The sequence below is a fragment of the Kogia breviceps genome, chromosome 10, assembly GCF_026419965.1.
Source record: "Kogia breviceps isolate mKogBre1 chromosome 10, mKogBre1 haplotype 1, whole genome shotgun sequence".
NCBI lineage: Eukaryota > Metazoa > Chordata > Mammalia > Artiodactyla > Physeteridae > Kogia > Kogia breviceps.
Window position 1 is genome coordinate 29,536,713 of NC_081319.1, and position 15,614 is coordinate 29,552,326.

General features: G+C 38.0%; 1 protein-coding gene across 17 annotated transcripts in view; it reads left to right on the forward strand.

Moving 5' to 3' along the window:
• FHIT (fragile histidine triad diadenosine triphosphatase) overlaps nucleotides 1-15,614 on the forward strand; it is a 1,470,752-nt gene that overhangs the window by 862,099 nt on the left and 593,039 nt on the right. The window lies entirely within an intron of this gene.

Consider the following 15,614-nt stretch of genomic DNA (forward strand, 5'->3'; position numbering starts at 1 on the left):
ACACAGGGGTGCTTGTTAAAGCACAGATTGCTAAACCCCACCTCCAGTTTGCATTCAGGCGGTCTGGGTTGGGGGTCTTTTATTTTTATCGCTAACGTGTTGCTGGATGTTTCTTCTGCTCCTCTTCCTGGACCACACTTTAAGAATCACTCATCTAGTGGGAGAAGGTGAGTTCTCACATCTGAGCCGCTATGACCTAGAGGCACAGAATGCTCAAAGTGTACTGAAAAGGAGAGATAATCTTAGTCACGGACTGTGATGGCAGTGTGATTCACTTTTATGAAAATCACCAACAGCCTGTAGTTCCAAGCTTTTGAAATATAGTAAATATGCATTTCACTATGACAGTGTACACTGCGAAAAATAATATGCCTACACATAACAGCCACAGATTATTGTCATGTGCCAGCCATTCTGGCTTTGAGTGAAGGTTTATACCACGTGATCCTTAAATAGCGTGTACAACTTTGATAAATGGTTGCTTAATGTGGTGGAATCCATAAAAAATGATCTTGACTGGCGCTGGCTTGCAGACTGGATCGTCTGAAGCAGTCCCAAGTGTTTTAATCACTTAAGAATGCCTACAGAGTATTTTGAACAGATCCAAACCTATCATGGACCAGTAGCTGTGACGGGAGGAAAACTAACCTCAACCAGAGCTTGACTGTGTTGTGTGACTTTCCTCAACGGTGTGCTCGGTCACCTCTCGCTTTAGGAGCTTCCTTGGCTGAATTTGGACTGCTTTCATGGTTACTCAGGACTGATCTAGTGTGTGTAGAGCACCTGGCCCGGTTCCAGGCACATGTTTGTCATCAAACATGTGTTCTCTGCCTGAAGGGTTTAAGCGGAAGACAAATTCTCTTTCCGCATTAAGGTGTTTGTAGGACTTAAAGTCCCTGGCTTTCTGATATATAATATACCTTTTTGACTTTGTTCTCCGTAAGAGGGAATAGAACATTTTTGTCAGTCTCCCATAAAGTATCTGATATTCAGTTTTCTTTTGATAGTTTTTTTTTCCATCCTATCAAGCCTCTGAACACCTTGGAATGGCACGATGGCTATCTGCTCTAGCTTTGTATTTTACTGGGGCTATCATATATGAAAATACAACTGTAAAGGAATTGTCTTTTTGGAAAAATTGGCTGCCTTGCCATCTTAAGTTCTTCCACTTTGTCTGAAAGCCATAAAGAATTAAGCCTTCATAATCTTCCTCTTAGCTTTGTATTGCTAAGGAACCGTGAATTGGGGCAGATAAAAACCAGAGTTGAACTCATTTCGTTCAACAATGGAAGATGTGGTTCGCATGACACTAGGAAACTATTTCTGGAATATTTTTGTACACATATCAGAAGGCTCTGTTCTTATAACCTTTGCAGAATTATTAGGGACTGATAAAGTAAGCCCCAAGTTTACTGCTACGATATCCCCCCTGAACACACATATACGCACATACACGCACACACACACACACACACACAGTATCTTAAATATACTGTTAGAAATGTGATGTTAGATTATTTCACAATAATATATTTTAGTTTCTTATAACTGTCAACTTCTTTCTCTAGTACAGCCTAAACTAACAGTGCTCTTCCATGGCACAGTTGCCACTTACTATTTTCTAAGCTCTAATCTCATTGATGTAAGCCATTTAAATTTACCATTATGCTTCTTGAGCTTGGGTGTCGATTTGATAATAACCCAGTAATTAAAGAAATATTAAGGATGACAAAAATAAACAATTTTCACTAAATGAAAGTATTTATGTAATTAACCTGCCCTCTAAAAAAAGATTACAAACAACAGACAAAGGAGGTACACCTGTGAATTAAAACCCAAAGAGCTTCTGAATTGATGATTTATATCAGGTGACATTTGTCATCTCTATTTGTCAGAGTAGATTTTAAATTTTTGTGATAAAAATTGGAAGAAGAACCTATCCCTGTTTTCATGTAATTCATTCTACTTGTAGACAGCTGCTACTGCTTGTTTCTTTGAGTCCACTGAGTTTTAAAAACTATTTTGGTTTGGCTTCGAACTTGCTTTTTTTTAATAGCAAATTTAATTTTATTTAGATACACTGGAAAGTGTATGTAGCCTTTGAAGTTTTTTTTAATCATTTAATGTCATTTTCTTGCTTTGCTTTTTTTTTTTTAATAAAGCCATCTGTTTAGTAAACATGGAAAATTGATTGATATGAAACCTAAAAAGTTCATAATGACAACTAAATAACAGATGACAGATTAGATAAGGACAAGTCATTAAGTTGGCCTATAAAAGGACAGCCATCTGCACCACTAAAACAATCTATCTATTGATGACAGTAATAATTTCCTGAGTCTGTGACAGCTAAGAATTTATAGAATAAAATGGAACAGCTTGGAAATCGGGAAGTGAAACTTGATTTTGGCAATTAGTGTAACCATTTTGTTCCAGTGTTACATGACAAGTGAGTCAAGATTATAACAATATCCTTTGAGTACAAATAATCGTTTATTTTCTGTATGTGTGTGTTTTATCTGACACAGAAAGTGACTAATTTACCATTATTTTGTTTGACTGAATTATTAACAAATGCAGACAGTATAATTCATTGAAGACTAAAAAGATCTATGATTCAAAATTCTTTAAAATCCTAGTTTACAAATTAGTGATTTATAGTTAAAACATAAGCTTAGTGGGGATTTTTAAAGAAAACCAGTTACAGATCCATAGGATTGAAAGGGCCCATAGGGCTTACCTGCCCTTACCTTGCCAATCCTGTCATCAAAATTCAATCCAATTTTATAATTACTAACAAAATACCAAAGAATAACCAGAATAAAGTGCACTGTTGATCCTTTTAAAAATGATATATATTTAGCAGAGTTAAACAGAATCAGGTATAATACAATCACTTGGACCTGGATAGTTTGTGGGAACCTGTATCCACTGACATTTAAAAGACAGATTGAGGACTTCCCTGGTGGCGCAGTGGTTGAGAATCCACCTGCCAATGCAGGGGACGCGGGTTCGAGCATTCCTGGTCCGGGAAGTTCCCACATGCTGCAGAGCAACTAAGCCTGTGCACTACAACTACTGAGGCTGTTCTCTAGAGCCCACGAGCCACAACTACTGAGCCCACATGCCACAACTACTGAAGCCCACATGCCTAGAGCCTGTGCTCCACAACAAGAGAAGCCACTGCAATGAGAAAACACTGCAACTAAGAGTAGCCCCCGCTCACCACAACTAGAGAAAGCCCGCACACAGCAACAAAGACCCAACACAGCCAAAAATAAATAAAATAAATTTAAAATAAAATAAAATCCATATTGAATAAGTGGTTTTAAATTTGGAATTGTTTTTCATATTCACTCATCAATGAGGTAATCCTCTCATTAATGCTAAATGATGTGAACCTTTGTCCTTTAACATGGCCCTATTATTAGAATTAAATTTTGGGAAAATGACTTAACTGGTATTGGATTCTGGGTATCTATTCTTTCTGTTTCTTCACATCCTATGTGGGAACATCTTAATCGATGCTTATAGAATGAAATGCTATTGAGATTGGGTTGGCTTGTGGCTTTGGGGAGAATTATCCTATGTCAGAACCTAAGGAGATATTATTAAAACTGAGTCTTTACTTAGCAGCTTATAGGAACTTCATGCTTTCTAATCCTATGCCTTGGATTTTTCTCATTTTTATGGTTCTGATGGGCCACACATAGATGGGTAGGAAAAGTTTCAAGTAAAAATATAAAGAAGAAAACAAGTCACTGATAAGTCTACCTTTCACAGATAGCTAATGATACCATTTTAATGTGTATACCTTTTTTTGCTGTGCATTTATATACATTTTAAAAATAAAATGGAAATTGTATTTTAAACATTTGGTAGCTGCTTCTTTTCCACTTCATATGTTGTGAGCATGTCACATGCCATTAAAAAAATCCTTCATTATTCATAACATAGTAGTGCATTGTATCATGTACCATATTTGATATTACCAACTGTTTATTGTGGGACATTGAGATGATCCAGCTCATGATCATGATAGAACAATTCTAGTACATACATCTCTGAGCATCTGATTGTTTCCTTGGAGTTCCAAGTAGAAGAGTTAGGATAAATGTATATGATGCGTTCAGGTTTTTTTGCATGCTGCCATATGTCTCTCCAGAAAAGCTATCATGCTCATCATCACCGTATGAGCGTTCTTTTCTTTGCACATATCATATTTTAAAAAGTCTTTGTACTTTTAACAGTGAGTCTAACATCTTGTTTTAATGTGAATTTTTGTGTATTGAGATTGCTTTTTAAATTTAATTTGTTTTTCAACTGCTGGAATAGTTTCTGTGTAGTGCCTTTTTGTTTTCTTTGCCCATCTCATTTCTAAAGATTTGGCTTTATTTATTATTATTATTATTATTACTCTGAAGGAGTCATAGCAGGAGTGGTAGAATAACATTAAGATCACCTTGAAGTTTCTTCAGGAGGAACGATTTCAAGTTTATCCTCCTAAACCATTGAAATAAATGTGAAGAACTGCCCTCTATACAAACCAAAGTTATTCAACTGAAAATTAAGGCTGTCTGGCAAACGATTTGTTGCATTTTAAGGAACTGATCTCCAAGGTGGGGTGAGAGTAGAGGACTGAATCTTTCTTACTGAGTTGCAAGGCCATTCTGACCAGAAGGGGCTCCCTTATTTCCTGGTACCTGACAAAACTAGCTGAGTAGGAACCTAAGAAGAAATGCTTTTAGAAAGGCATAGCTCTTTATATTTGATATGAGTTAATGATATGCATATACTGCTTGAAGCAAGATATGAAAAAAAATAACATCTGGGTATAGTGGGTGCCTATAATATTTCTCCCAATTTTAACATGTGTTAGGTTGTAAAATTCTTAGTTTCCTATTGTTTTGTATAAATCTTTTACCTTTGAAGACCTCTGCCTCAGGCTCACTGCTAACAAATTTAGTGTTTCAAAGCTCTCAGCGTATTTTCGCCTGCAGTATCCAAGCTTAATTTTGCCTCATCATAGTTAAATGGCTCCCCTTATCATCTGGCACAGCCTTGGGTAATGGCATTCATTTATTTACCCTTCACTTCCCATTTACTGAGGACCTACTATAGTCAGAGTACATGTTGGAAGTACAAATATGAGAGCCATGATCCCTCATCCAAAATAGTAATTACTCCAGTGGGTAAGACAGACGCCTGAAAAGGTAATAATACGAGGCAGGAGGTGAAATGATAGAGGAGGCATAGGATGTTAGGGAAGTAATGAGGAGGGACAGAGTTATCAAGAAGGCTTCTTGGAGTAAGGGCTACCTAGTTAATTCTTTAGAGGTCCCAGGGGTTAGCCAGAGCTAGGACTTAGCAGTAAAGAAAATGCATGATTTTTGCGGGGATCTATAAGTGATTTTGTTGGATTAAGAAATCCATTGGGAGAGGGAATGACCCAGGTGACTGATCAGTTTCCTTGCCAGGTGTGGGTATGAGTAGAGTCTCTAGATTTTCAAATGCTCCAGGGAGTATAGTATTACGATAGTTCCATGGGAATTTTCATCTTGCTCTCTGCATCACATCTGTTGTCATTATCAGCTTATTACAAGTTGTATCGATTATCTTATCCATTGCTTTTAACTGTAGTAATAACAAATTCTTATGGTGTAACTTTGAGTGATGTTGGGTAATAAAACTACTTCTCCCCAGTCTCTATTGCCCTGACCCTACCCTTCTCCTCCCCTGTTGCACATATCATTAAACAGAGTTCTAAGTCAAAGTAAGAAAATATGACCTTTTTTCTTTTCTTCATATACCGTTAGTCCAGACATGTTTTCCCATGGTGCTGAGGAACTGCAGAACAGAGCTACTGAAGGTATCGGTGTACTCTGAGATAGATCTTTCACCAGAATGTAGTTCAATGCATTGCTTCCTTCACTGAGAAAGACATATTGTAAAGAGTAAATATCAACTGAACTAAACAATGTGCCTAGTGATGTGCGTTCTGGGGCAAGCTCCTTGTATTAGTTTCCTATCACCATGTGACAAATTATACCAAACTTAATAGTGTAAAACAACATACATTTATTATCTCATTAAATGTGGGTCAGTAGTTACATGTGGCTTACATGGGTTTTCTGCTTCAGCACCTTACTAGGCTGCAATCTAGGTTTCACTTGGGGCTGTGGTCTCATCAGCTACTGGACTAGTGAAGTCTCTACTTCCAAATTCCCTCAGGTTGCTGACAGAATTTCTTTGGCTGTAGGATTTAGGGCAGCTTGCTTCTTCAAAGCCAACAAGTGAGAGAGAGAGAGAGATGAGAGAGTCTGGTAGCAAGGCAGAGTCTTAGGAAACATAAAATAATCATGGAAATAGCATCACATCACCTTTGCATGTTTTGTTGGTCAGAAGCAAGTCACCGGTCCTTCCCTCACCTGAGGGAGGGGATTATATGAATACAAGGGCGTGAAACACCAGCAGGCGGAATCGTGGAAGTCCCCTGTCCACCCCTGTTCTTACGCCTTCTGAGGCCAATGATTAATTGGCTGAGATGGGGCAATGTCCCTTAACCATACTTTAAGTGCACTACTGGTGGAATACAACGAGGAAGAAGGAAGAGGAAGAGACATCGCTTGCTTCCTTTGAGCTTCCTTGACTAGGAACAAAGATTATACCCTTTTTTGCAGAGCACAGATGCGTAAATGTGTTTTATTTGTTCTACACAAGGGTTGAAAAGAAAATGTGATATCATTTAAGATTTTGGAGATAATAGGTAAAAATTTCTCTTTGTGCTTCTATTTGAAAAAATAGAAAGCTCTAGCAGCTTGCAACTCTGTCTTCCTGCATAGTGAAAGTTGGCTAGGGCTTAGTAGCAGAAACCTATTTTTTTAGTTGGGTTTACTGCTCAGAAACCAAATGCACGTATACCCTGAAATCAGACCTGGTCTGCTCATTTACTGCCTGCCCTGGCTTCTTCAGGCATTTGAGATTGACATCCCCAGGACCCTTGGTTACCCAGTCCCAGATGGTATTGATGTTTTTATTGGGTCTTTGATCATTTCACCCCTGCTATAGGTAAAGGAATGTATACTGTAATCATCTGATTTTATTTCTATAGAACGTGATCTTGACTTAAAGCATTTTTAGGTGAGTGGCTGCCACACCACTACCAATTCTCTCCTGTTGTTTTATCAGAATGATGGTTTCTGGTGCCTTATTTTTACCTTCTGCAGCCACATGATTAGAGAGAATGAATCAGGGAATTGTAAATACTTCAGAGAACTGCTGTCAACATAACCAGGTCTGATCCTCAGGGAGCTGACAATCTAGGAGGAAATATGTGACACTAGACATAAATATGGTGGTGATACATGGTTTGTACCACATGTGTTTAGCGGTGGGATTTGCTTTTCAATTAAAAATATATATATTTCTTCGGGAAACATTGTCTAAGCTGTAGTAGAGTTAAAAAAATGATCTTTGAGTTGTTTTGCTTTTTCTCAAGCTGTATTCTGAAGTCTTTAGTTTATGAACTGTTTATCCAGAGAGCATTTATTTTTTTGGATTTTAGTAGGCCCAGAAAAAGTTAGACTTGGGATGAACCCCTTGGAATATGGTTGCTTATCAGTTATATATTTTAAAAATAGATATTAAATTCCTTAATTGTAGGGAGTAGTCAGTTTTTATCTTTAATCAAGCATTCCAAAAGGCATTTAGAAATCCATATTTTTTCATATGGTAAGCATTAAGATATGACTGTTTTAACTTCTTTTATGTAATGCATACTTTATGTGTCTGTCCCACAAAATCTGTAAACAACTTGAGATCAGAGAGCATTCTTAATATCTAGAACAGAGGTTGACAATTAGCAACTAGTGGGTTGAATTCAGCACTTCATGCTTTTTGCTGGATTAGCTTCCAATACTTAAAAACTGAGACTTTGCATACATCTTTTCATTTCTCTTTAAAAAATAAAAAAATGAATAATGGTTTATTAATTATTTTAGTAAAGTATAGCACTAGTTTGGCTTTATGAAACCTGGGTCCTCCATTGGGAGAATAAATTTTACAACAGAGGTTATGCATGAGTATGTTGGATGTCGAGTAGTGCCACACCGCCATAACGTTTATTGCTCATAATTCGAGGGTCAACTAGGGCCACCTGGGCAACTCTGCTGAGCTTGTCTCTGTCCACTCACGTGTCTCGGCTTGGCTGGCTGTGGGAAGATCTAAGCTCATCCAGGCTTTCCTTGACTAGAGTAACTCACCTCTGCTCCATACATTTCTGTCCTCCAGCAAGCTAACCCAGGCATGTTCTCATGCTGATGGCAGTGGGGGAGAGCACGAATGGAAATACACAAGTGCTTGTCAAGCCTGTTTCTGAGTCACATTTGCTAATACTCCACTGATCAAATTAAATCACATGACTAAGCTGAGCATGTGAGAGTGAGGTTGAATGCGCAGTGAGAGAACACTGCCCCATTACATGAGGTCATCCTTGCTATCTACCAAAAGTGCTACAGTCTAGGTGATCAAGACTTATTTCAAAATCCGAGGTATACTTAACACTCTGTGTGTGTCTGTCTTTGCCCTTTGTAGAACTATAAAACCTAACCCTTTCAAAGACAGAAAGTTAATAAATTACTGCAATCCTTTTTTCTTTGGCGGTTTTACTGTACATCTTAGTATTTGTGAAAAAATCCGTAAATGAATTCCTATGAAATTCTTGGTTTTAATATAGACTCTATGACTTTAGTGAAAAATTTGGCACTATTTTATGTGAAAAGAGTTCAACAGTACTGGCGATGTACTGCATAAAACTGGTTATTATTCTGCTTAAAGGTGGAAATTCTAGATCAAAAAAATTGATCAAACAACGGTAATTAACAACGTAACCTAAAAACTCCCCTTGGTTAAGTAATGGTTTTGCTCTTTCCTTCAATCATCCATTCATTTGTAGAACAAACATTTGTTAACCCTTTGGCGTGGTTGAGGAATGCGGGTTTTAAGGAACTTTGTTTTTTTGAATGCAAAGGTATAAACAGGCAGTTTTTCTTGGTGTGGTTCTGTCTTAGCAGGACTATCCATTTTGCTAATTTATTATGGTTTTTTTGTAAATGAGAAAATAGGCAGGTTGGGGATAAATAATACAAAAGCGTGCACAGAAAAATAGTAGTGATCTGAAAACAGGATTGAATGTTTTATATTTTTCTTCAACCAGGAGAATCATCTTGGGGCTATAGAATGAATTTTCCTTCTTAAGACACATTTCTTAATACCTACAGCCATTTGCATCCACAATAAATGTCGATGTGAAAGTGTTAGTTTTGTTTTTGTGAATAGCCAGAGTAATTGTCCCCCCAGCACTTGCTAAGTTGATGCTTCCTTTTTTAATGGCTGTATATATTTGTAAACATGTTTCCTAACTTATTTGAAAACATGTTTCCATCTCATTTATTTGCAGACAACTTACTGTCTGTTGAATCTCTAGCTTCTTCTTTTCTAATGACTCCTTTGAAATATTATTTTAATGAACCTATGAAACACATCATTGTATTCTTTATATTGTGGTTGGACTGCTAATGAGACTCATCCATTAAGTAAATGACTTTGTAGGCAATGCAAATGTAATAGATAAAGTTAGTCTGTTCTTCTTTACTACTTTTCCGCTGATGGGCATACCACATGCTGAGGAGGTAATGTTTCATGACCAAAACAGTTCAGTTGGTAGGCAGATTGGGAATCTTTGCATTAAAAAAAAAAGAACATCATAAAAGCATATTTGTAACCCCAACTTTTAAAAATCAAATCGTAAGGTGATGCATTTCTTTTTTCTTTTTTTTGCGGTACGCGGGCCTCTCTCTGTTGTGGCCTCTCCGGTTGCGGAGTGCAGTCTGCAGACGCGCAGGCTCAGCGGCCATGGCTCACGGGCCCAGCCGCTCCGCAGCATGTGGGACCTTCCCGGACCGGGGCACGAACCCGTGTCCTTTGCATTGGCAGGCGGACTCTCAACCACTGCGCCCCCAGGGAAGTGCTAGGTGATGTATTTCTAATGCAGGCATTGTATTTCAAGTGGGTATGGCTTATCAAAGATATTAAGTATCCGTGGGATACTTACAAAGTGGGGGGAAAGTGCTTCTCTGGAAATAAAGGAGAAAAGAAAAAACCTATTTTAAAAAATAAAATTTCTAAGAAAGCAACTTCCGTGCAATGGATTGCATCAAAAAACTAAGTTCACATGAGCTTTTCAATTTAACCTCATTATGGGCTTTGATTTTCTGCCTTATCAAAAGGAGATACTGGTGTCAAAAATGATCTTGCACATCACATCTTGTTTTAGTGGAATCGGGTTGCAACTACCAGTTCCACCTTGGAATCCCAAGTTTTTTCATTGTTTGCAATAACATGTTATAAGCATTTAATCCTCATTATTCATTTGACAAATCTATTATTATTATTATTATTTTCACATTTGTAATTGGATGGTTTTCTTTAAGCTTATGGCTGTTCTGATCAGTAAAAACAAGATGACATTGCCAACTGTTTTGTTTTGTTTTCCCCACTTCTATTATGAGTACCATAGTCTGGCTGTGCTGGCAGAATTTCTAGGTCTCCAGAGATGTCAAGGGCACCACTCTCTAAGAATAAAAATATTAATTGATGACTTTTTTCTGGGCCCTCTCAAAGGAGTCACTGTGAGTTTGGGCACAGATGAAGGCAAATGTAGGCAGGGAACAGGTGTTTCTTTCCCAGCCAAGATTTCCTCTATTGTTTTAATCTCGTTGCCCTAGGGGTTGATTGATGGAAATGAAATATAAAAGGGAGAAAGAGATAAGCTCGCACTTTGCACAGCAACAGAACTCCTCAGTTTTGGAAGTGATTTTGTTTTATCAAGAAGTTACTGGTGTAACTTCAAATAACAAATGTTACCTTAAAAAAATTAATAGAATGCATTTGTGTGTCGTAACATTTGTGAAATCAGGCTCTTCGTGTAACTGATAGCATGCCATAGTTTTTAAAAAGGTATATTTTCTTAGATTACGTAAAACAGCAGTGGATCTTCCCATTCATGTCATCTAAGATTTAGTAAACTACTGTGGTTTGGGATTTTATGCTTTATTCCTAGTAAAGGGTCCATAATGAGAAGGAAAGAAGGTGTTACTGTCTTTAAACAACAGTCTAGCTTGATTTCATAGATCTTCTAGATCCTAACTCTAGTCTACGAGCTCTCAGTTTCCCCCGTGCTTGCATCCCTGAAGTCTTAATGATTTATCTTTCCCTGTGAACTTGAAAAGGCAATTTTCAATAAAATGCCTCCTATAAGCAAAAGAAAATACACTTCACTGAGGACCTTTGTGAAGTGATGATTAATTGCATTTTAAAGGAATTATTCTAGAGATATGTTAAGCTACTCAGCACTCATTTAAAGTTGGCAACCTGTTAACAGTTCCCCGTCTGCTCCACTGAGGTCAGCCAGCTTCTGTTGGATGACTAGAGCTTTAGAGTTTGAAAGCAAAGTACAAAATGCCATCCTTAAAATTGGAGCTGTCACATTAAGTTATTTCACATTTGATGACAAGCCACAAGAGAAAGTCATACATGATTTTATAAACACGAGTCACCAAAACCATGCTCTTTGAAATTCTGCTGTCCACCATTGTTAGGATAAAGTTATTTTCCATCAAAAATTAACAGAATCCAAGGCATTTAAAGGGGACTTTAAAGCAGAAAAGGAAGGTTTTTCTTTTGTTGTGGACGGTTCCATCTACAGTGAATTAGAATGTAAATGGGGGATAGAAAGGGATTCTACTATAGAAAATGATACCAGGCTAGCTAATTGTAAATTATAGCCTAGACCATTGTAAAACAGAAAACATTATTAGTTAGACTACAAGGGTATTATGACAGTGAGTGTTGGGGAACTTGGGGTGGTGTTAGTAACATATATGGGGAAGCATGAGGAGGTGGCATTTAGAATGATTAATGCCTCACCTTTCTCGACCTCTACGTATACTTGTTCCAGGTGAAATCTAATCAAACAGCAGAATCAATAGCTTGAGCTATAGCTATAGAGTTGTAGCTCTTCGTTTTTATTGTGCGCTGCCTTCCTTTAGTTTTGCCTTAGACTGCTAGAGAATGTGTCCATTTAAATCAGCTTTACGAAGAACGTAGGGGCAGGACAGGAATAAAGACGCAGACATAGAGAATGGGCTTGAGGATGTGGGGAGGGGGAAGGGTAGGCTGTGACAAAGTGAGAGAGTGTCATGGTCTTATATACACTACCAAACGTAAAATAGAAAGCTAGTGGGAAGCAGCCGCATAGCACAGGGAGATCAGCTTGGTGATTTGTGACCACCTAGAGGGGTGGGATAGGGAGGGTGGGAGGGAGACACAAGAGGGAGGGGATATGGGGATGGATATATGTATATGTATAGCTGATTCACTTTGTTATAAAGCAGAAACTAACACACCATTGTAAAGCAATTATACTCCAATAAAGATGTATGTAAGTAAATAAATAAATCAATAAATCCGCTTTAGGATTAGATAAGTTTCCTGCCCCATCCCTGTGCCATACCCCCAACCTCCATTCCCCACATTTACAGAATCGCAGGCAACTTTCAATATCTCAACAAACTGTACGAAGTAAAAATCTCTTGAATATTTGTGTTGGTGTCCAGGCACCCTCATACCTAACAATCTATGCTGTCATTCTGTAATTTTTTTCAGTGTATTGAGTTACAGTTAAAATATTGTATAGACGATACGATTCATTACACAAACTAAGATATGCAAAAGTAATCATTTTCTATAATTTAATTTTTATTTTAAATATCCATTCCATCGGGTTGGTGGGAGGAAACGATACTAATAAGTTTGGGATTCTCTTTACCTGGGTTGTTATGGGGATGGGGCAGGGTCCCACCTGGTCCCCAATGCCATCTGTCCACTCTGGCATCCAAGGAGACACCTGTTGTCCTGCATGGTCCTCTCTGTGGCATCAACATGGACCCGCATGTTGCTGGTGTCTGCAAAGCGTGTGGGTTACTAGGTTTCTGCTCTATCCATGGCGCTCGTTAGACCACAGGGCTGTTTCTCTTGCTTGCATACTATGTTGGAGCACTAAGAAATTTGGTTGGGGATGTTAGGTGTATAAAATCCTGAAAGGATGGTGGTGATGGTTGTATAGTAACATGATTATACTTAATGGCACTGTATTGTACACTTAAAAGTGGTTAAGTTGGTAAACTTTATGTTGTGTATATTTTATCACAATTTTTAAAATTGTTGAGGCTTACTCTATTATGTTCAATTTTTTTAATTTTTTTTTTTTTTTGCGGTACTCGGGCCTCTCGCTGTTGTGGCCTCTCCCGTTGTGGAGCACAGGCTCCGGACGCGCAGGCTCAGCGGCCATGGCTCACGGGCCCAGCCGCTCCGCGGCATGTGGGATCTTCCCGGACCGGGGCACGAACTCGTGTCCCCTGCATCGGCAGGCGGACTCTCAACCACTGTACCACCAGGGAAGCCATATTATGTTCAATTTCGGTAAACGTTCCATATGTACTTAAAATAATGCATTTTCTGCAAATAAATAAATAAATAAATAAAATCTTGAAAGAAAAGGACTGAAAGAAGAACTATACCCTTCTCATAGGTTTCTCCATTATGGAAGAAGGGGTCAGATCTTCTGGCTACTCTTCCCCCAAGCCAGCTGAGGTTTTTGCCATCTCCGAGGCCTGGCCGGAGGAGCAGGGATCTGAATCTTTGTTATCCTTCTTTCACTTTATTCTTTTCACTATTTCTAGTCTAAGTTGTCTAGAAGGAGAGAGTGGTATTTTGGGTTGGGTGAGGAGAAACCAGGTTCTTAATCATGGTGTTTTCTTGTACTTTTGTTTTGGAAACCCGATTAATTTCTTCAAATCCTAGGTACTGATTCACAAAAGCCAGAGAGATTGTCCATTTTTCCTCAGCTTTCTGCTGTGTCACATTCCTCCCCAGAGGAAATGAATACACAGTGGCCCAGCTTCTTGAATAAAGAGTAGGACAAAGGAGGAAAGAAGAGGCCGGGGGTAACTGTCAGTTGATACTGGAAACATACTTCTATAGATGCTCACTTTGTATTTAGAGGTTATCCGTCTTGTCTTCATATGAGATGACAATTAGAGTAGGGTTCAACAAGCATAAAAGTTGGAATCTCTCAGTAAGGGCTTGCATTGAAACTCTCCTCCTTATTTGCTCTGGGCATATAATGTGACTTTTCTGTGTCAAAATTAGCTGTAAAAATAGGGCTGCTGATGAATTCCTGGAGAAAGTTGGGTGGGAGATCTTTGTGACAGCATTTGCTTAAAAAGCCAACAAATGTGAGCTTATTTCCAATTTTCTCTCAATCTATTTTTCTTCATTTCTAGCCACTCTCTATAATGCTTAACTTTCAATGCCTCCAGACAATATTTTTGCCTCCTTTGAGCCTCAGTTAAATTTTTGGATTCTTATTCAAAGGCAAAATCTTATCAGCCTTCAAGTTCTTCTCTTACCACATTCCATGTGGATTTTGAGTCTTCATGTTTTATTTAAGGCAAGGGGGCAACTCAGAGTTTAATGGGATTATGTAAATCATCTTGCTGTTGATCAGAAGAAAATGATACTTAATCTATTTTTTTTAAAGGGGTGGTTCTCAATAATGTGAATATATATAACACTACAGAACTTTACCCTTAAAAATAGTTAAAACAGTAAATTTGGGACTATATATATCTCACCAAAAAAAAAAAACCAAACAAACCAAAACAACACAACATTCAGTGCCCAAACACAAAATACTCATAAAGTGAGAATCCCAGGAACTCTATTATGTCTGCCAGATCAAGGGATCAAGGCAGTTTTTTCAGCACCTTTCAAATTATACCAAGTTATCAGCTGCCTGCTCTATTATGCAGAGAGCTGTTTCTACTCTTTAAAGTTTGCTCATGCAGTTTTTCATTCAATAACTACTTAGCCCATGCTGCATACAGGCATTGACCCAGGGGCTGTGAGCATTTCCCTGGCATGCAGGCTTTACTTCCCTCTCACTAAAATACCCAGGAAGACACAGAAAGAACAAAGGAACTTACTACAACACCCATAATGAAGATGGAAGTTAACCTAGAATTTGGGAAAGACTGATACCAATTATAAAGCAGAGAGAGCTGGCTAGAGGCATCTTCTCAGACTTAAACACATACATAGCATTTCTATCTATGAAAAAGATGTCTTGAGAGAAAGGGGGAGAAGCAATAAATAGTGGGTTACTTTCAAGGCATGGTTCCTAACACAGAGTATAGAGTACAGTAAAGACGATTTTATACAAATACTTCTGATTTGTGATAGAAAATGTTTTTCCCATTCTCTGTTGCCATTGTTTTCACGTGGACCCAATTCTTCAGACTTCTGCAGAGTTCACATATTGTAGGTTTAAAATACAGTGCTGTAATTGAACAGATTTTAATTTCACCATTTAAAAATTATACTGCTTATTTAATGATTTAAAATAAAATTATAAGTTCAATATATTATTGCCCAAAAAAGGGCTTAATACAGAATTACCAGTCTGAACTAAAGTGCTATGTGGATGTAACCAACTC